The following is a 21,589-nucleotide window of genomic DNA, read 5'->3' as shown; positions in this document are numbered from 1 at the left end:
ACTATTTATCATGCTAAGCTGGATCTGTTTCTTCAACTTGCCCTGATGATGAACCACACTAGTTGGTTCGAAACGCGTCGACAAATGTCTGTCTACATGTGATTTACGCCGAAGTTATTCTTTCAACTCATTGACACTCCCTGACACACCCTCATATTCAGTCACTTCCATGCATTTTGACCTAGTGATCCATTGTGGTTCCCTAGTACTAGCTAACACTCCTCAACATGCATTGGCACTCTCTAGCACACCTTAGCACTCTTCGATATGCTCTGCCACTTCATAGCATGCATCAAACTCCCTAATGCACATTGGCACTTCGCACGTGTTGGCACCTAGAAAGTCTTTCCATGTTTGGTATGATTTGATATGACTTGGTATGCTTTGGCATGGTTTAATATTAAAGTTATTTGATATCAATTATTGGAAAATAGATTAGAAGAAACCAAGGAAGATTTGGCACTTAGAATGCATTAAAACTTGTCACTTGGCACTTGGCACCTATTGGCACCTATTGTTGGTGTGCCTAGCATGCCCCTCATGGAAAAGGTAAATTGATGACTTATTAACCCTATTATGTGCTCATTTCCTTGTAGTTTAACTTGTTCCTCCCTTTTGTTGCCTTGACAGTCCCTGGCATGCATTGTCACACCCTTGTACATCTTGGCATGCCTTAGCACTTGGTAGATCTAAGTTTGTTTGACATGTCTTTGTACTATCTCGCACATGTTAAAATGCCCTAGCATTCCCTAACACACCTTGGCAGTCATGACCTCACAACTAATGTTGGGTAGCGAAGGTCCGGCATAACAATTTTGGGGCTTAAACCCTATAAGTTAGGATAATAATACTGTAAATCTCTGAAATATGCAGAGCACGAAATCTAATAGGTCAAGTCAAAGGGTTGTCCACCCAAGAAATAGTATAGACTAATAGGAAGTAAGTCGGCCTGCCAATGGTCCGCGGACCATGAGAATGTATAAATAGAGCGAGGCTCTAAGGGTAGAAGGCAGTTCTTGTTGGGGATGAATCTTAGTGCTATGGGTTTGTAAAGATAGTATTTTCTGCTTCTGTAAGTTTGATAAAAGGGTGTTGGTAGATATAAAGAGGCTCTGCAGCTATGTGCGCAGAGGCCTGGTAGAGTCCGCAGCTATGTGCGCAAACTCTTGCAGCTCATTGCGTAGGGAAGATCTGGTTGTATTGGAGAAAGAGTTGAATAAAGATAAGTTGGTTCTGAAATACTGTGTTGGTTCTGAAATATTGTAGATCTCGATAATTTCTGGTTTATATATCTGTTTGATCTGTGCGCTTATTATTATGTTATGAGTTTATGCAAATCTATAACATTTCTGGGTGCACACAATGGTTATCTCTATTAAGTGTTTGCTTAAAGACTATAAGAAGTAGATCTGATCTGTAACAAACTCAGTGATAATAAGTATTAATGATTTTCTTGGTTCCGGATCTATGCGGAAGTAAAGTAGGCAAAGCCACAAAACAGTTCACAAACCCTCAAGACAACATCAAGACATCCCAAGGGTGTGGAAACCTGGTTTTAGCACCCTCCCATGCTACCTCGGGTGAGACCTCAGTCCGTGCTCCGCTGGGTGTTTCTGAAAGGGTCAGTAGCTGCGAGATTTGTTTGGCTTATAACTCTTCCGAACTTGGGTCAGGGCCCGATAAGCTAAGAAATGGTTCTGTTGCCAGGACCAGGATCTGCCTAAGGGATGTCTGATATTAGGACACTAGAACCCTACAGAGAAAGAGTCTGAGGATTGATTGGATCAGGAGCGGTATGAGTTCATAGTAGGTCCTAGTACACCGATGCACAAACTAGAGGTTAAACATGATGAGCATGATCTAGTTGCTGGTATTCAAAGGAGCAGGAAGCAAAGATCCAGAACAATTTTGGTTCATGGTAAGGGTAGTATGGGAAGCACACAGAGTTACAGATGATAACATAAAAAAGGCTACCCTAGTTAGTGTGCTACAGGACCGCGCACTGACATGGTATATAAAGTACTCAAGCGATCACCCGAATGTGGGAACAATGGAGATCTGGGCTGAATTGAAAAAGAATTTAGCCGACCGAAATTAGAAACACCGTTGATCATAGGGTTCAAGGAGATCACAATGATGCCTAGTCAAACTCCGTGGGATCTAGATCAGAGATTGAAAAGTACAATCCGTGAGGCAAACATGACACTGTCAGATGTGCAACACTGCGTGTGGTTTGTGGCATCATTGACACCACATTTGAGGATGACGCTGTCACAGCAAAAGATCTCAACCCAGGCTAAAGCATTAGAGACAACGATGAGGTTGCATGAAACTCCAATACAGGATCCAGGGTAGTAAAGATCAACCCGAGCCATAGAGGGATCCCTCAATGCTAACTACCTTTTTAGAGACATGCATGAAATTGCTTTGTGAAAATAGGGAAATTAAAGGATTACAAGAATTGATAACTAGGTGCACAGGTTCAGGTGAACCTCGCCTGCTCCGAAAATTGGGAAAACATGCATCGAGGACTAGGCGGGAGATGCGATTTATAGCGCAGATTGGTGACTATGAGATGGATCAGATCATTCTGGACTTGGGCTCAGATGCAAATGTACTACCTAAATAGACTTGGGAGCGCATGGGCAAGCCCACACTACAATGGTCTCCTCTTCAATTGTGGATGGCAAACCAACAAAAGATACTGCCCAAGGGAAGACTGTAAGGAATTGCAGTAGATATCGAAGGCGCGAGCACCCAAATGGACTTTGAGGTCATAGAAATCGTGGATGAAAGCAGCCCTTACCCTGCATTGTTAGGGATAGACTGAGCCACTGATATCAATGGGGTTATTAATTTAAAGAAGCGGAAAATGATATTTGAGAAGAAGTCACTCTGCGTAGTCATTCCGCTAGACCCGACTAAAGGACCGCGTTACACTGAACCTATGTGTGACGAAGGAAGTGATGATGAATTAGATTGTATCTACAAAATTACTACACGAAATCAAGATTGGGTCAATCTGACTGCGGAAGGAAGAATATCGTGGGGGCATGCAGAGTCCTGCACCAAAGATTCAGATGAGGAAGATGAGCGGTGGCATAATCGGTTGAATGGAGTAACCACGTTAAATTGCAATATGATGACTAAGTCGTTGTATTGTGTCAGAGCTCAAGAGTGCGAACTACCGATGTATGATGGGTTGACAGCAGTAGATGAATTCCTAACCAAATTTGAAAGTGCGGTTCCAGAGCACCAACGGTTTGATGCGTTGAGATGGGCATTGCATGCGACACCTGCGCATTGGTGGGGCACACATGAAGGAACCTTCGACGATTGGCACGGCTGCAGGCGCATGATGCAGATAAGATTTGGGAAACCAAAACTATGAATAATTGAGAAATACGATGGATGTGATGACCCGCGCATGCACCTCACCAGATGGGTCCAAGCCTATGGAGACGAGCCCCAACTAGAGTGGGTACACTTATTTTATGATACCCTAGATGTCATTCCAAGGAATTGGTATACTGAAATAGAGCTCCAACATGGTACAGGCGAATGGGATATCTTGCGCGAAGGTTTTTTGTTAACGTTCCTCTTTGAAGATCAATGGATGGATATTGTGGATGACGTGTTGCAGGTGGTGAAGGCCGCTATTTTCAAAATACCATTGGAACCAGAAGAAATCGTGCAGCCAGACTGGTCGCGATAGTTGAGCTAGGCCCTGGAATGTTACAATGTGTAGGTAGAAGATGATGAGGATGACCCTAGAAACATCAATATTCCGGAAACAGAGGGGAGTTACGAGGTTCGCGGACCAGAAATCGAGGATCCAGACATCACCACACTGCTGAAAATGAAACAAGTAAACATCAGAATGGAGGAAGAGTCGAAGTATGCAACGCTTGGGGACTATTGGGATGATGCCATGGTGGAAAAGGTCATCAAATTGCTTCAAGAGTATCAAGATTTATTCCCGACTAAAATCACGAAGTTAAAAGGGATCCTCGGTGACCTGGGAATGATGAAGATAACCCTGAAGCTGGATGCGAAGCCAGTTAAGCAACGACCTTACTGGTTGAATCCAAAATACAAAGCGAAGGTCTACGAAGAGTTGGACAAGATGCTTGCAGCAGGAATAATTGAACCAGTGGAGGAGTTTGACTGGGTAAGTCCTATGGTTGTACAGGAGAAAAAACAGAAAGGTGAAATTCGCATCTGCATGGATATTCGGAAGCTCAATGATGCATGTGTTAACAATCCATTTCTGATGCCATTTATAGACAAGGCACTGGAAAATTTGGGAGGATAGGAAGCCTACTCCTTTATGGACAGCTTCTCGGGGTACCACCAGATCAAGATTGCACTGGAGGATAGGAGTAAAAAAATGTTCGCTACTGAATGGGGCTGCTTTTAGTATACAGTGATGCCCTTTGGAATAAAGAACACGCCGGCAATATTCTCATGCATTGTGGTAGCTGCATTCAAGGAGTTTATACACAAGTTCTTAGAGGTATATCTTGATGATTGGACCATATTCGGGCTAGTTAAGAAACATACCACGAGCTTACGGTTAATGCTGGATACTTGCCGACGGCACCAGATTGCACTTAACCTAAAGAAGTGTACTTTCCTTGTCCCCTTTGGGAACCTGCTTGGCCATGTGGTTTGTAAGAAAGGTCTGATGGTAGATTTGGCAAAGATTGTTGTCATACTCAACCTGCAAGCACTGCGAAGTGTCAAACAACTACACGCCACACTAGGACACACTAGTTACTATTGGAAGTTCATAAAAAACTATGCATAGATCACGAAACCAATGGAACAGTTGCTGAAAAAGGATGCTACTTATTGCTGGAATGAGGAATGTAACAAAAGTCTAGAAACACTTAAGGAAAAGATGGCATCAGCCCCTATATTGGTCTTTCCGAAATGGGACATCGAATTTCACGTGCATGTTGACGCGTCGTGTATCGTGTTGGGTGCAGTACTCACTCAAGAAGGAGTGGAGGGAATTGATCACCCGATCACGTTTGCAAGTCGACGATTGTCAAAAACAGAGAAGAACTACTCCACTACTAAGCAAGAGGGATTGGCTATGGTATATGTGCTCCAGAAATACCACCACTATCTGATCCGGGGACACTTTAAGATGTATACTGACCACTCTGCACTAAAATACCTAGTGAATAAGCCTGTGTTTGGGGGGCGCATTTGTAGGTGGTTGCTATTATTTCAAGAATATGACTTTGAAGTCATCGTAAAGCTAGGACATCTAAACGTAGGCCCAAATCACCTATCCCGAATTGAGAACGGCGAAGAGCCCACAAACTTAGAGGAAGGACTACCGGATGCACAACTGTATGCAGTGCGTGTCGCAGATGGCCATTTTGAGGATATAATCCACTTCTTAACCATAGGAATCGCACCGCAGAGTTATTCCATTCAGCAAAAGAAATAATTGGTGATATGTGCAACAAATTTTATTGTTATTGTAGGGCACATCTACAAAATGGGCAACAAAGAAATATTACGCAGATATGTACTTGAATTCAAGCGAGGATAGATCCTGGCTGAAGCACATGGGGGGGGTTGCTGGAGGACATTATGTGGGCTGCGCCATAGCACAAAAGATTCTTCGCGATGGACTATGGTGGCCAACTCTACATTGAGACTCGAAAGCGTACTGTTGGGCCTGCAATGTATGTCAACGGACTGGGAAACCATCATGGAGGGATGAAATGCTGCTCAAGCCACAGATGACGCTACAACCGTTCGAGAAATGGGTGATCGATTTTGTGGGGCCTATCACACCTCCAGGAAAGACGGGGGCATGGTATATCATCATGGTGACAGAGTACTTGACCTGATGGGTGGAAGCACAACTGGTTAAAGACTGCACAACCGCTACAGCCGCGAAATTCTTGTTCGAGAATGTGTTAACGCGATTTGGATGTCCAAAAATTCTAATGAGCGACCACGGAACACATTTCCTGAATGAGACTATCAGCGCGCTCACTGAGGAATTTTAGATATACCATCAATAGAGTATGCCGTACCATCCACAAGCAAATGGGACCATTGAAGCGTTTAACAAAATTTTGGAGACAATGTTGGCCAAGGTATGTAATGCGTAGTGCACCGATTGGGATTTGCGCATATGATGAGCCCTAGAAATGGGTAACTATATGGGCTCATTCTGCCTATTATTTTCATTTAATCCACCATTCTCAATAGTTTTGTGCATGTTTTTGAATATATTTATGTCAATAGAGTGAATGTGGATAGTCACTTTGCCATGTAGTCTAATGAATGTTTATTGCAGATTTTTTGGACAATTTTGGACAAAGACAAGGCAATTATGAGCAAAATGGTAGCCAAACTCGAGGAAATAGGGATGAGGACTTGTAGGAGGGGTGTCTCCTTCATTAAAGACCCCTTCCTTGAATTCTCCATCAGCAACTTGGAGTACAAAGGCCCACATTGATGATTCCAAGGGGCAGTCGAGCAAGTCAAGTAGGGTTGCTGTTATCTTCAGTTCTAGGCAGCCGAGTTCCTTAAGTTTAGGAGGACTGTTGGGAGTCCCCATTTGTATAAATAAGAAGGCTTTAAGCCTTAGCAGTTTAGCCATTTCTTAGTCTATTTTTCACTTCGGTGCATCATTGTACTCAGCTCATTTTTGAGCTCTTTTTGAGACAGTTTTAATGTGATGTAACTGCTATTTTTTGATAAATGAAGATGAACCAAGTTATGAACCAACACTGATATTTTCCAGAGGGTTGAAGCTCTTGGGTTAGGGCCCAACCTAGGTTTCCCAACACCTCCTTTGTGCATTTATATGTTTTTTTTCCATTCACGAGTTAATTTCTGTTGCATATACTCATTTTGCTTCATTAGATTAGGTTGCTTTTGATGGTTAGAATAGTTGTTTTTGCTTCAAGTTGCTTAAGTAAGTTGCTGCAGTGATAGAAAAATATTTTCTCTTTGAACATGTATTGACGCGATTCGGATGTTTGAAAATCTTGATGAGCGATCGTGGTACACATTTTCTAAACGAGACGATCAGCGCGCTGATAGAATATTTTCAAATGTATCATATGAAAAGCACACCATATCAATGACAAGATAACTAGGTAGTAGAAGCATTTAACAAAGTACTAGAGACTGCACTAGCCAAGGTATGAAATGCGTAGCAAAGTGATTGGGACCTGCGCGTACCCATAGTATTATGGGCTTATAGGATGACACACAAGAAACTGACAAGATAGACACCTTTTCGACTTGTCTATGGAGTGGTGCCAAGATTGCTGAAATGCTTCAGACCTTCATCAGGAAGAGAAAGCATGTCCCTACAGAACCTCCTACATATGTGGCTACCATATTTTCCCCATTTGGTCAGGATATAGTAATAATGATCTCTTTTGTTTTAGGCTATACCACCAGTGAGTACATAGATGAAATCATTTTAGCCTTCATGTCCATTTTTACTTAGATAATCAACTCAAATGTGGTGCGTTTTTTTAAAGCCAAAAAGAAGGCCCAACTCAAAATTAAAGATCAACTGGGCCCCTTTGTATGCAATGGCAGAGAAGCTGGCAGAGAAGCAGAAGAAATCCTTCCGAGGCTCAAACTAAAACAAAGATTCATACGGAGATATGATCCTTGTGACTTCATCTGCAACAAAAGACAAAAAAATGAGATGACTCCCTACATTCACCACCAAATCCCTGAAATAGAGAAATATGCAAATCAGTTGGAATGGGTGGAGAATACTCTAGTGGACAGAGATAGAAATGAAATTGCTGTTGAAAATGCACTAATTGATCTAGAGAAAAGGTTTGATGAAGGTTCTTTCCTGCAGGTGCCAGGAGAATCTCAAGCACAAGGAGAATCTCAATCACATAATAAAATCCAAAAAGGCTACCAGCAGGTCTTGATCTCCTTTCTCCCTCCTTGGGACCATGATCTGAGGTCAAGGCACTACTGCTGCCACCAAAAACATAGTTTTTGCTCTTTCATGCAACTGCTAGTGTGATACTTTGATTTGGAAGAGTTGATATTTGTTCAGATTCACTTGCTTAGATCATTTCATGTCCTTTTATCATAGTTCTCTTGCATGCTTTTCTGTTCATAAAGTACTGTTCAACATTTTTCTGGTTTAGGTCAGAATTTAGGGTAAAATAGACAAAACTCTGTTTTTTGGTTCTTGCTTTGGTCAGTTTTGAGAAGTAAGTGTGCAAATCTCTTGTAGTTTATAGCTCACCATACCTCCATCAAACAACCTGCATCAACTCACTTCTCCTAGATTTCCCCACTCCTTCGCCACATTTCGCCAATCTGCCCTAATTTCTACATTTTTTCACAAAGTTGCTTTCTTGACCTTTGCACAAATCCAACCATCTCATTCATCCCTGATCTTCCTTGACAAGATCTAGACCCCTCAACACCTTCATCCAGCCTTCATTTCCATTTTTCCATCATTTTTCCACCTTCAAACCTCCAAAAACCACTTTCAGCTTCCTCCTGTAGAACCTCCTGTAGATCCCCTGTAGCCTCCTGTAGAATTTCCTGTGAGTGATTTTTCGAAATATGATCGCAATGGGAGTTTTCAGAAGGGTACTATGGGTTTCTTAGGACCTCTCCACACCTTCCCCACCTTCTGCAAAAGCTAACTCCATCTTCTATTTCCACCAAACCTCCGCACAATCACAACCAGTCAAATCGCAAGCATAATAATTCCACATAAAAATACTCAAAAGTACAAAAAGATGATTTCTTCTCATTTCTCTTTAGAAGTAGCTTGAATAAATACAATTTACCTTTTCAGTAGTCAATGGAACTCACTTCATTAGTTTCCATCTCTTTTCTTGCAAAAATAGGGTTAGTGGGTAAACTAGGGTTTGCTAGGGTTTGCGTTTCATTTCAGTTTTCCTTCTCTTTCTGCAAGTAGAATAGCCCCTGTAGAGTTAGCTTTCTTCCATCACAATAAAAGCTTCTTCTGAGAACTCATAGAATTTGGCTTAAGCTCCTAGCGAACTTGCACCGGCTGATCAAGTGACAGCTTGTAGTAAGAGCTAGTACTTGTGCATACATCACCGTTGCTTCCAAGCTTGTTACGGACTACCGGGTTGATGAAAGTAAAGTAGGAAGACCCAGGAGTTGCAGTATTATTGCTGGGATACTGGTGCTCACTACTTTTTGGCTCTGTTGCCAGGGAAGCGTCAGAGTATTTTGTGATTACTGCTTTTCTTCTATTTTCTACTACAACATTCTACTAAGTAGTTTATTTCAGCAAAAGTAGAGTAGTTGTTTCATTTCAATTCTGCGATTTTCATTTCAGCAAGCGTAGATTAGACGTTTCCTGCTTTCATTTCAAATTATACAATTTCCATTTCAGCAAGCATAAATTAGTCATTTCCTGCTTTCATTTCAATTCTGCAATTTCCATTCCAGCAAAGTAGATTAGTCATTTCCTTGCTTTCATTTCAATTTTGCAATTTCCATTTTAGCAAGATTCATTTCAGTTATTTGCAATTTGTTGTTCAATACATTTCAGTTTTGTAGGTACAAGCAGAAAAAAAAAACAAAAATCACCCAAAAAGAGATTTCCTTTCATGCCTCATAGGAACAAAGACACTTCAGGAAAATTCCTACCCAACACCCCCACCACATCAGTAAGTCACTGTTCTCTCTTCTTTGGTGGCAGTGATCCAGAAGAACCTATAGGTGAACCTCTAGAGATATACGAAGATCCTATAATAGAACAAGAGCAAGAAACCATTCCTCCTAAGACCATGGCTGAAAACAGAAACGTTAGAGGAAATGGGGAAAGAATAGAAGGTGCCTTTCCTATCTGAGAGACCAATGGGGACACAAAAATGAAAAACATAAGTCCTTCAGTCTTACCTCACTTCCATGGACTAACTACCGAAGATCTTGATACCTTCTTGTTTGAATTTGTTGTTCTCTATCAAACCTATGACTATGCAGAGGATGAGCAGAAGTTGAAAGTATTTCCTTCTACCCTCAAGGATGCAGCATTGCGCTAGTTCATGGGGTTACCTAGAAACAGTATCACAACTTGGGCTCAGATGCAACAAGCCTTCAACAACAAATACTATGACTACTGTAGGTCAAGGGATACCAAGGAAGAAATCTTCCAAATGACCATGGGGGGTGATGAATCTTTAGAAGACTATGAAGTTAGGTTTCGACTCAATTATAAAAGGGTCGGGTGCACATTTGACCCCAAATCTTTGAAGTTGGTTCTGCTAAGAGGAGTCCCTGAAGACCTTCTAGATACCCTCCATTTGCTGGTTGGGGGAGACATCTACCAACTACCTTATGATGACATAAATATTGTATTTAGAAACCATTCTAGGTTAGCTAGAAAGAGAGGTAAGGGAAGTCAACCTTTAGCCAGTACATCCTCATCCAGTTCATCCCTTAGAAATGAACTTGAGAATTGGTTGGAAGATTTCAAGAGCGAGATGAGGCAGAATCTTGCCATGCAAATGGATACCTTGCATATCAAAAGGAAACAAGAGGAAGTCGAGAGGGCTTTGGCCATCTTTTGTCCCAGGTGCACTAGAAAGCATTCTAGGAATGAATGTCCATTGCACTCTATAGAAGTGTGTCTAGTCGTGAATAAGACCATCCTACGAATCAGTGCCCTTCCTTGCTCAAAATTAAAGCTACATATCAGGGGGCTGAAGGAGCCACTGAACTACTCTATTTCATGAACCAAAGGAGGCCACATGGGCCCAGACCTTACCAGCAGGGAATGCAAGGGACATCCCAAACTTATTACAACCCCAATCAAGCCACTTCCATGTCTTCTTGGGGTCCCTCTGATCATCCTTCCTAGTCCACAGCCCCTCCTTGGTCGTATCCTCCTGAATACCAGGCTCCGCCAGTTGCTCAGTCATTTCACTCTTATGCTCAGCCACAACCTTAGTGGAATGCACCTCATCAGGGGTGGAGGCCCCAGTACAACTCTCCTCCCGCTCTTTTGCCTCCACCACCTGCTCAACCACAACCATTACCTCCTTCTCCACCAAGACAACCCCAAATACCTGCTCAACCGAACCCGTGTTGGAAATAATACTGAGAGGGGGGGTGAATCAGTATTATCAGATTAATCAAACTTTTCAAATGCTCAGAAACATATACGCTACTTCAGTTAAGTGAACCAGCGTGTACACGCTACTGTGACGAAGTAAAACAGCGTATAAGAAGAAAACTCACAATTTAGTTAGCTTATTCTTCAATTAAGTGCATCAGGACATTATTCACCAAATTAACAGTAAACATGTGCAGTATAACAGAACAGATAAAAAGCCACACACATGAACACCAAGATATAAGGTGGAAACCCAATGTGGGTGAAAACCACCTGCTGCAAGTTGTCTCTATCTTTCTTTAATATGAAACTTCAGTTTACAATCTTTTGTACTGGTGCAGCCTTATACCAGTACGCAGGCTACAACCTGCAGAAGGCTACAACCTTCTCTCGTTCTCCAAACTTCCTTGGAAGGGAGCTCCAACCCCCTTTGCTCTTGTACTAGCCAAGATACTAGTACGTAGGTGCTGACCTACAATCTTCCTTCTTTCAGATATCACTTTTCATACATTTTCAGACTTGGATATTCCTGAAGCACAACATTACAATCTGAAGACCACAAATCATTCAATTTCCACAACAGATCATTTGAAGCATAAAACAACCAAACTTTGAATCACTGAACCACTGAACCCTGTCAATCACCAGTTACCAGAACACAGAGCAGACTACAGAACTCTACAATAACAGTCAGACCCCACTGTAAACCCAAAATCAAGCTTCAAAAGATATACGCTACTTCAATGAGCAAAACCCGCGTATACACGCTCTTTTACCGAAGCCAACCTGCGTACAGATCTAAAAATAAACTTTCTCAATTTGCAGCTGTACCAGACATTAGTTAGATCCAAAATGTAACATTGTGACAATATGCAGATCTAGTAATACGCATAATCAACCATATCATGATAGTGCATTTCAAACCATTAGATCCCGATCTATCCTTAGATCTAGTCTTCCATCAACCGATGTGATCTCTCCTTGGCTTAGATCAAGCAACCCAGAACCTGCATATCAGATCTCTTTCTCTCTTAGATATTCAAGCCTTGTCGAAAGATGATTTTGCCTAATGATCTTCTTCTCCTTATATAGTCTTAGGCCTAGCTCAATACCAAGAGCCAAAACCATAGTAACACAATACCATCAACTTCGAAACTAGGGATCGACACGCCCGTCGAGACACAATGGTCCGAAATCATAGGCACAACTTCCAAGGACTAACCACCATGGACCAAAGGAACCTTTCCACATACACGCGCTTTTTATGAATCTAACTAGCGTGTACACGCGACTTGGGCTTAACGAAACGGCGTGTATGAGTTTCCTTGGCATGCTGTACTGAGATCTGTCTTCTGATTAAGTTGCCATCACCTGTACCAACCTCTGAGCACCTGTACCATCCTCTGAGTGAGTTGCCATCAAGGACAACACTTGAATCATAATGCCAACAATCTCCCCCTTTGGACTTGATGGCAACCACCACACCAAGTCACTCTCCCCCTTTGACATCAAGGGCAAAGGGCTGTGCTCCCCCTGAGGACATGCTGATACCTCTGCTTGGCTGTGCTGACTCGTGCTCCCCCTGACAGTAGGCCAGATCTGAAAAAGATGTTCTTCAACAAGAACCAAGATTTATACACCATAAGGGACCTTCCTATCACCAAAAGACTCAATACATACATCCATACTCCCTACCAAGAGGGGACATATCAGAAACAACCAATTATATTACAGCATTCATCCCAGGCATAGTGGGGAAACCAACATAGGCCGTTACATGACCTTGACACCATAAAAGAGATATGACAAGAGAGATACATGACATAGAGACAACAGATCTAGACCAAGACTTAGGAAAGACACCAGCAGCATCTGATAAACATCTTGTTAGATCAGCAACCAGAATTTCTTTCTGAGCTCCTTCTCCTGAAACCAACAACCAAAACATCTGAATGCCAACAATGCTTTATGAGACTTTTGAGCTGCTCCCCCTGAACCTGTGCCTGTTGCACTCCCTGAAACTGTGCCTGAAGAATTCTGACATTCCTATTGCTGTTCAGAACTTCAGAGTTTTCTCTTGCTGTTCAGAACTTCATATACGCGTTTTATCCTGTATAAAACAGCGTATGTACGCAGATGTTCTTTCTGCAACAAGCGTCCAGAATACACGCGACTTACCCAGCATGAATCCGCGTGTATACGCTCATATCCCTTCCGTAACCTGCGTATACCAACTTTTCTGTAGAACAAACAAACTTCAACAACAGGATGAAGCATCAACTACTCCCAGCTTTTGTCTGAGATATTCAAAAGTTTCCCTGGGCAGTGGTTTTGTGAGAATATCAGCAACTTGCTCCTTAGAAGGAACATACTCCAACTTGACCTTCTGCTCAAGCACTTGTTCCCAAAGAAAATGGTACTTGATTGGTATGTGCTTGGTCTTTGAGTGCATGACAGGATTCTTTGAAATGCTGATTGCACTTGTATTATCACATAAGATAGAGACAGGTGGAGTGCAAGTGATTTGAAAGTCCTGCAAGGTCTGCATCATCCAAAGAAGTTGTGTGCAACAAGATGCTGCAGCCACATATTCTGCTTCAGCTGTAGATAAGGCAATCGAACTTTGTTTCTTGCTGAACCAAGATACTAATCTGGAACCCATGAAGAAAGCACCTCCACTTGTGCTTTTCCTATCATCCACACTTCCAGCCCAATCTGCATCTGTGTAAGCATGAAGAGTGAGATTAGTATTTCTAGGATACCATAAGCCATAGTTTTGGGTCCCTTGAAGATATTTGAAGATTCTTTTGACTGCCTGAAGATGAGTTTCCTTTGGGTTGGCTTGAAATCTTCCAACCATTCCTACTGCATGTGTAATATCTGGTCGAGTACCTGTCAAATAAAGCAAACTCCCAATCATGGATCTATAAGTGGGTTGGTGAACTGCTGCTGATTCATCATTTGCACTGAGGCTGCATCCTGTAACCATGGGTGTACATACTGGCTTTGACTCTTCCATGCCATACTTCTTCAAGATCTGCTTGAGGTATTTGGTTTGAGACAAGAAGATACCTCCTTCATTTTGTTGGATTTGCAATCCAAGAAAATATGTCAATTCTCCAAGAAGTGACATTTCGAATTCTTTCTGCATAACCAAGGCAAAGTTTTGACTCATGGTCTCTTCATTGCTGCCAAAAATAATATCATCTACATAAACAACAAGAATTAGCAATTTGTTATTTTCAACTTTTATATAGAGATTGCTATCTGCTGATCCTTTTGAAAAGCCTTGTTGGTGAAGATATTTGTCCAACCGATAGTACCAAGCCCTTGGAGTTTGTTTGAGCCCATAGAGTGCCTTTTTCAATCTGCATACAAGGTTTGGATCATTTCCAAGAATGAACCCATCTGGCTGCTCAATATATACTTCTTCTTCTAAGTCTCCATTCAGGAAGGCTGATTTCACGTCCATTTGAAATACCTTGAAGTTTTGAAAGCTTGAGAGAGCAAGGAACATTCGGATGGCCTCTAGTCTTGCCACAGGAGCAAAGGTCTCTTCAAAATCTATTCCTTCTTGCTGTGCATACCCTTTACAAACAAGTCTGGCCTTGTTTCTAATTACTTCTCCATTTTCATTTAACTTATTCTTGAAGACCCATTTTGTTCCTATTACATTCTTATCTTTTGGTCTAGGAACTAATTCCCAAGTGTTGTTCCTTTCGATTTGCTCAAGTTCTTCATCCATTGCTTTGACCCAACATTCATCTTTGCATGCTTCTTTCACATTTTGTGGTTCAATGGAGGAGAGTAGAGCCAAGTAGCTTGAAGCTTCTGCAAGTGTCCTTCTTGTTTGTACTCCTGCTTCTTTCTGCCCCACAATCTGAGTTTCTGGATGATTCTTTTGGACATATCTGGATGGAGTCTTCTCTTCTATTCTTGTCTGCTCCTCTGGTTCTTCTTGAGATTCTTCTTCTTCTTGAGGTTCTTCTTCTTCATCATTTCGCCTTTGAGAGTAACCTTCATCTTCTTCAATGTCTTCATGATGAACTTGCCTAGGAATATATCCCTTCTCATCAACCACTATATCAATACTGTCAACAATTCTGCCAAGTCTTTTATTGTAGCACTTGTATGCTTTGCTATGTGGAGAATAACCAAGAAGAATGCCCTCATCTGCTCTAGGTTCAAGTTTGCCAAGTTGCTCATCAGTATTCTTAATATAACATTTGCTCCCAAAGATTTTGAAATGCTTCACGGAAGGAGTTTTACCACTCCAAAGCTGATGAGGTGTTTGAGTGCTATTTACTCGGACATTTGTTTTGTTAAGAATGATAACAGCAGCATGTGCAGCTTCACCCCAGAAGGTTGCAGGAGTACCTGATTCATCGAGCATAGCACGAGCCATTTGTTGGATAGTTCTGTTCATTCTTTCCACAACCCCATTTTGCTGAGGAGTTCTAGCTGTAGAGAATTCTCTTCTTATCCCATGTTCATCGCAGAAATCGAAAAATTCATTTGATGTGAACTCCCCACCTCTGTCAGATCTGAGGCACTTAATTTTGTGTCCTGATTCATTTTCAGCCAATGCTTTGAAGGATTTGAATTTTTCGAATGCTTCATCTTTGTGCTTCATAAGCCCTAACCAAACAAACCTTGAGAAATCATCAATGAATAATATCAGATATTCTTCTCCTCGAGGTGTCCTTTTCCTAAATGGACCACATACATCTGTATGGACTAGCTCAAGAGGCAAGCTAGCTGATCCTTCCTTTTCTGGAAAGTTAGTTCTGGTTTGCTTTCCAAACTGACAAGATTTGCATATAGTGTTGTCTGGAATTTTGATATCTGGAAGATCGCGAACTGCCTGATATTTGCATGCTTTTCTTATTTGTGAGAAGCTTAGATGTCCCAACCTTCGATGCCATAGCCAGTGCTCTTCATCCTTGCTAAGATAGCATTGTTGTTGTCCTTCTTCAAATATGTACAGATTATTTGGAGTTCTTTTGCCTTTGAGAACTGTTTTACCTGTATCAAGATCACGAACAAGACATCCATTCGATCTGAAAATAACCTCGGTTTTTTGATCACACATCTGACTGACACTTAGAAGATTATGCTTCAATCCATCAACATATAAAACATTTCCAGCCTTGACCTTTTCTTTCAAAGGAGCAATACCTTTTCCTTTTATAGTTGCAGGAGTATCATTTCCAAAAGAAACTTTCTTTCCCTTTTCTAAAGTAGAATAAGATTCAAGTTTTTCTTTATCACCTGTCATATGTTTCGAACATCCACTGTCAATGTACCATAGATTTTCCTGTCCTTCTGCATAAAACGCTATCCCACATCTTTCTGTCTGAGGTTCTTTTATTCTCCATTTTTTGGTGCTCGTGGCTTGTTCCTTTTTCTCCTGAAACCTGCTCCTGCATTCAGATTCTTTATGACCAAAATTATTGCAAATAGAACATTCAACTTCATTTTCAAGAACCGAAAAGTTGTTATAGGTCCTCTTTGTAATCCCTGTCATACTTCTTTGTTTTTGAGCTTCCCTAGTCATGATTGTTTTATATGCAACACATTGAGCTGCTTTGTGACCAAAGTTATGGCAAGAAAAGCATTGTCCATTGAAGAAGCTTCTGCGGTTATTGAATCTACCAGCCAACTAATTGTAATTTCTATTTTCATCTATTCTTGTGCCAAACTAAGAAGATTTTACCTGTGGTTGGTTGTAGCTTTTGTTCACCCTTAAGAAGGATTGTCCCTGATAGTTTCTGTTTGTAATTCGTCCCTGCTTTACCTGATTATCTTCATTGTTCTTCTGCTCATTTCTTCTTGCTGCATCAAGATAACTTTTTGAGGTGGATGCTTGAGAGGTTTCTCCATTATAGCCCAAACCTGTCTTGTTTAGAGGAGACCGCTGCACATTGATAATCTCATCCAAAGTTTCAGATCCTTTGACAAACTTAAGATTAATAGCTTTTGTTTTCTCAATTTCTTTTCTGAGACCAACAATTTCACCTTCTAGTTTTTCAAGATGTTTTTCCTTTTCATCAATTTGAAATTGCAAAGTATCAATGATCACACTCTTTTCTTCTATGCATCTCTTGAGTCTAGTGATTTCATTATAGAGATTATCCACATCTACAACATCCTCATAATCATCATCTTCAAATGCCATTAATAGCTTATATTTATTACCTTATTCATCTTCATCACTGTTTGATAAGCCATCACTATCTTCATGGGTGTAGTAGCTTTTCTTATTTGCACTTTGTTTCTTATTCCATCTAGCAGGTTCTTTTCCTTTATCCTTATTGGGACATTTTGCAGCATAATGACCTACTCTTCCACAAGCAAAGCATTTGAAAGGTAGCTTACCTCTGAACCTTCCAGCACCCCTTTGAAGATTTCTGACAAAATTTGATTCTTCTTCCTCTTCTTCTGGAACATGGCTTGCTTCATAGTAATCTTCTTTTCTTGATGCCTTAAAAGCAGCTTCCCTTCTGTCTGATGGACCTCCCTTTCTCATTTCATAAGCAGTTAGAATTCCATGTAGCTGAGACATAGTGAGAACTTTGAGATTTTCCTTTTCTTCTATTGCAGATACTTTGGATTCAAACTTGGGGGATAATGATCTTAGAATCTTTTGAACTACTATAGTCTCTTTTATTTCTTCACCCAAATTTTTCATACAATTAACAATCTCATCTACCCGAAGAAAATAATTAGCCACACTTTCATCATTATACATCTTGAGGGTCTCATATTGAATCCTGAGAGTTTGAAGTTTAGCTTGCTTTACCTGTTCATCTCCTTCATAGCTAGTGATCATTTTGTCCCATATCTCTTTTGCTGATTTGAAGTGCATGACCTTCATGAATTCTGTTTGAGATATACTTCCTAATAGAGTACTGACTGCTTTTGCATTTGTTTCATATGCCTTTTTCTCAGCTGGATCTGTAGGAGTAGCTGAAGGAAAAGCATAGCCTGTTTCTACAATGTCCCAAACTTCTGTACCAAGAGATTGAAGATATGCAGTAACTCTTACCTTCCAATAATTGAAATTTGTTCCATCAAAAACCGGTGGCCTGATTGATGCTTCTTTCTCGTAATTGCTCATGATGAATGATCTTCCTTCAAGCGATCAAGCTTCTCTGAAGGACCTGCTCCGATACCAATTGTTGGAAATAATACTGAGAGGGGGGGTGAATCAGTATTATCAGATTAATCAAACTTTTCAAATGCTCAGAAACATATACGCTACTTCAGTTAAGTGAACCAGCGTGTACACGCTACTGTGACGAAGTAAAACAGCGTATAAGAAGAAAACTCACAATTTAGTTAGCTTATTCTTCAATTAAGTGCATCAGGACATTATTCACCAAATTAACAGTAAACATGTGCATTATAACAGAACAGATAAAAAGCCACACACATGAACACCAAGATATAAGGTGGAAACCCAATGTGGGTGAAAACCACCTGCTGCAAGTTGTCTCTATCTTTCTTTAATATGAAACTTCAGTTTACAATCTTTTGTACTGGTGCAGCCTTATACCAGTACGCAGGCTACAACCTGCAGAAGGCTACAACCTTCTCTCGTTCTCCAAACTTCCTTGGAAGGGAGCTCCAACCCCCTTTGCTCTTGTACTAGCCAAGATACTAGTACGTAGGTGCTGACCTACAATCTTCCTTCTTTCAGATATCACTTTTCATACATTTTCAGACTTGGATATTCCTGAAGCACAACATTACAATCTGAAGACCACAAATCATTCAATTTCCACAACAGATCATTTGAAGCATAAAACAACCAAACTTTGAATCACTGAACCACTGAACCCTGTCAATCACCAGTTACCAGAACACAGAGCAGACTACAGAACTCTGCAATAACAGTCAGACCCCACTGTAAACCCAAAATCAAGCTTCAAAAGATATACGCTACTTCAATGAGCAAAACCCGCGTATACACGCTCTTTTACCGAAGCCAACCTGCGTACAGATCTAAAAATAAACTTTCTCAATTTGCAGCTGTACCAGACATTAGTTAGATCCAAAACGTAACATTGCGACAATATGCAGATCTAGTAATACGCATAATCAACCATATCATGATAGTGCATTTCAAACCATTAGATCCCGATCTATCCTTAGATCTAGTCTTCCATCAACCGATGTGATCTCTCCTTGGCTTAGATCAAGCAACCCAGAACCTGCATATCAGATCTCTTTCTCTCTTAGATATTCAAGCCTTGTCGAAAGATGATTTTGCCTAATGATCTTCTTCTCCTTATATAGTCTTAGGCCTAGCTCAATACCAAGAGCCAAAACCATAGTAACACAATACCATCAACTTCAAAACTAGGGATCGACACGCCCGTCGAGACACAATGGTCCGAAATCATAGGCACAACTTCCAAGGACTAACCACCATGGACCAAAGGAACCTTTCCACATACACGCGCTTTTTATGAATCTAACTAGCGTGTACACGCGACTTGGGCTTAACGAAACGGCGTGTATGAGTTTCCTTGGCATGCTGTACTGAGATCTATCTTCTGATTAAGTTGCCATCACCTGTACCAACCTCTGAGCACCTGTACCATCCTCTGAGTGAGTTGCCATCAAGGACAACACTTGAATCATAATGCCAACAACCCGAACCCCAATAACAGACAGGTCCAACAGGTATATAGTGGAGAACCATCATGTCTGACCTATGCTGTGGAGATTTAGGAGATCAACCTACGATTTGGGAAGGTTCTGCCAGATAGCCAACCTCCTTCTAAGGAGGATGAGGAAGAAAAATAGGAAAGTGAACCAAAATTCATTCCACCCTTTCCTGAGAGACTAACTGGAACCACACAATCGACCCCAGAAGAAACTGAACTTCTGAGAGAATTGAAACAGTTATGTGTAAAGATACCACTTCTCCAAGCCATAACGGATGTGCATATATACAACAAGATGATCAAGGAGAATTGCTTCAGGCACCCAGGCAGGCGCAAGAGAGATGCTCCAACTATCAATGTCATAGGACAACTACCCTGATGTTGGGGTAGGTAATCTGCCTGAAATATCTAGGCCCTGGGAGTGCTGTAGTCGATGTCCACATCAATGGCACCGTAATCCCCCATACCTTGATTGATCTAGGGGCTGCCATTAATGTGATGACCAGGGACACTATGCTCAAGCTCAACCTTCAGGGTTCCCTGAGAAAGACCACAACAGTACTGCAGCTAGCAGACCACTCCACCGTGACCCCTGAGGGGATTGTGGAAGATGTAATGGTCTCTATTGATTCTTGGGAGTACCCTGCTGATTTCCTGGTTCTCCAACCAAAGGAAAAACTCACTGGGTATCTTCTCATCCTGGTAAGACCTTGGTTGGCTACTACAGATGCCTACATCAGTTGTCGAGGTGGGAACATGACAATCAACAACGGGCATGTGTCCAAATAGCTAGCCTTATATCCTCATGCCTAACCTTTGTTAGAACATGATTTACCTCTCTGGTTGGAATCCACCCCCCAGTGAGTTGCCATTAGAAGATCTGGTGGAAGAAACCCAAGCCGATCCTTTAGTTGATCTCTGTGTGGTTGATCCGACCTCTCTTCGAGTTAAGAATGTGGAATTTGGCCCAAAAAGAACCTTGAAGATCAACTCATCCCTATCCACCTCTCAGGAGAAAGAATTGTGTAGCTTATTGAAAAATCACTTGGATGCTTTTGCTTGGGGCTATAAGGAGATGAAGGGAGTCCACCCTTCAGTCTGTACTCATCACATTTACATTAAAGAAGATTGTAAACCAGTCAGGCAGCCTCAAAGGAGGATGAATCCAGCCCTTAAGGACATTGCCAAAGAAGAACTACAAAAGTTACTGGATGCAGGATTCATCTACCCTATTTCTGACAGCGAATGGGTTTCGCCTTTGGTGCTAGTGCTAAAGAAAAACGAGAAGTGGAGAATCTATGTAGATTATTGGGAACTAAACAAGGCCACCAAGAAGGATCATTTCTCTTTTCCTTTCATAGATCAAGTGTTAGATGGCCTGGCAGGGAAGAATTTCTTCTCCTTCCTAGATGGGTTTAGCGCGTACAACTAGATCCAAATCAGCCTAGAAGACCAAGATAAGACCACTTTCACTTGTCCTTGGGGTACTTTTGCATACTAGGTCCTTCCTTTTGGGTTGTGCAATGCCCCTGCCAATTTCCAGAGAGCAGTACTGAGCATATTTGCTGAATTGGTTCGTGACTCAGTGAAAATCTATATGGATGACTTTACCCCTTACGATTCTAACTTCTAGGAAGCTTTGACTAACCTGGGAAAAATTTTAGCCAAGTGTATTGAAATGAACCTATCCCTTAGTCCTGAAAAATGTGAATTCCTGATGACTGAAGGAACCGTGCTAGGTCATACAATTTCTCAGTAAGGATTACAGGTGGATCCCAATAAAATTGCA

This window comes from Pinus tabuliformis, chromosome 8, assembly GCF_031772625.1.
Source record: "Pinus tabuliformis cultivar Carrire ecotype Pingquan chromosome 8, CPIR1, whole genome shotgun sequence".
NCBI classification, from domain to species: Eukaryota; Viridiplantae; Streptophyta; class Pinopsida; order Pinales; family Pinaceae; genus Pinus; species Pinus tabuliformis.
Note: the sequence above shows the minus strand (reverse complement) of the source record.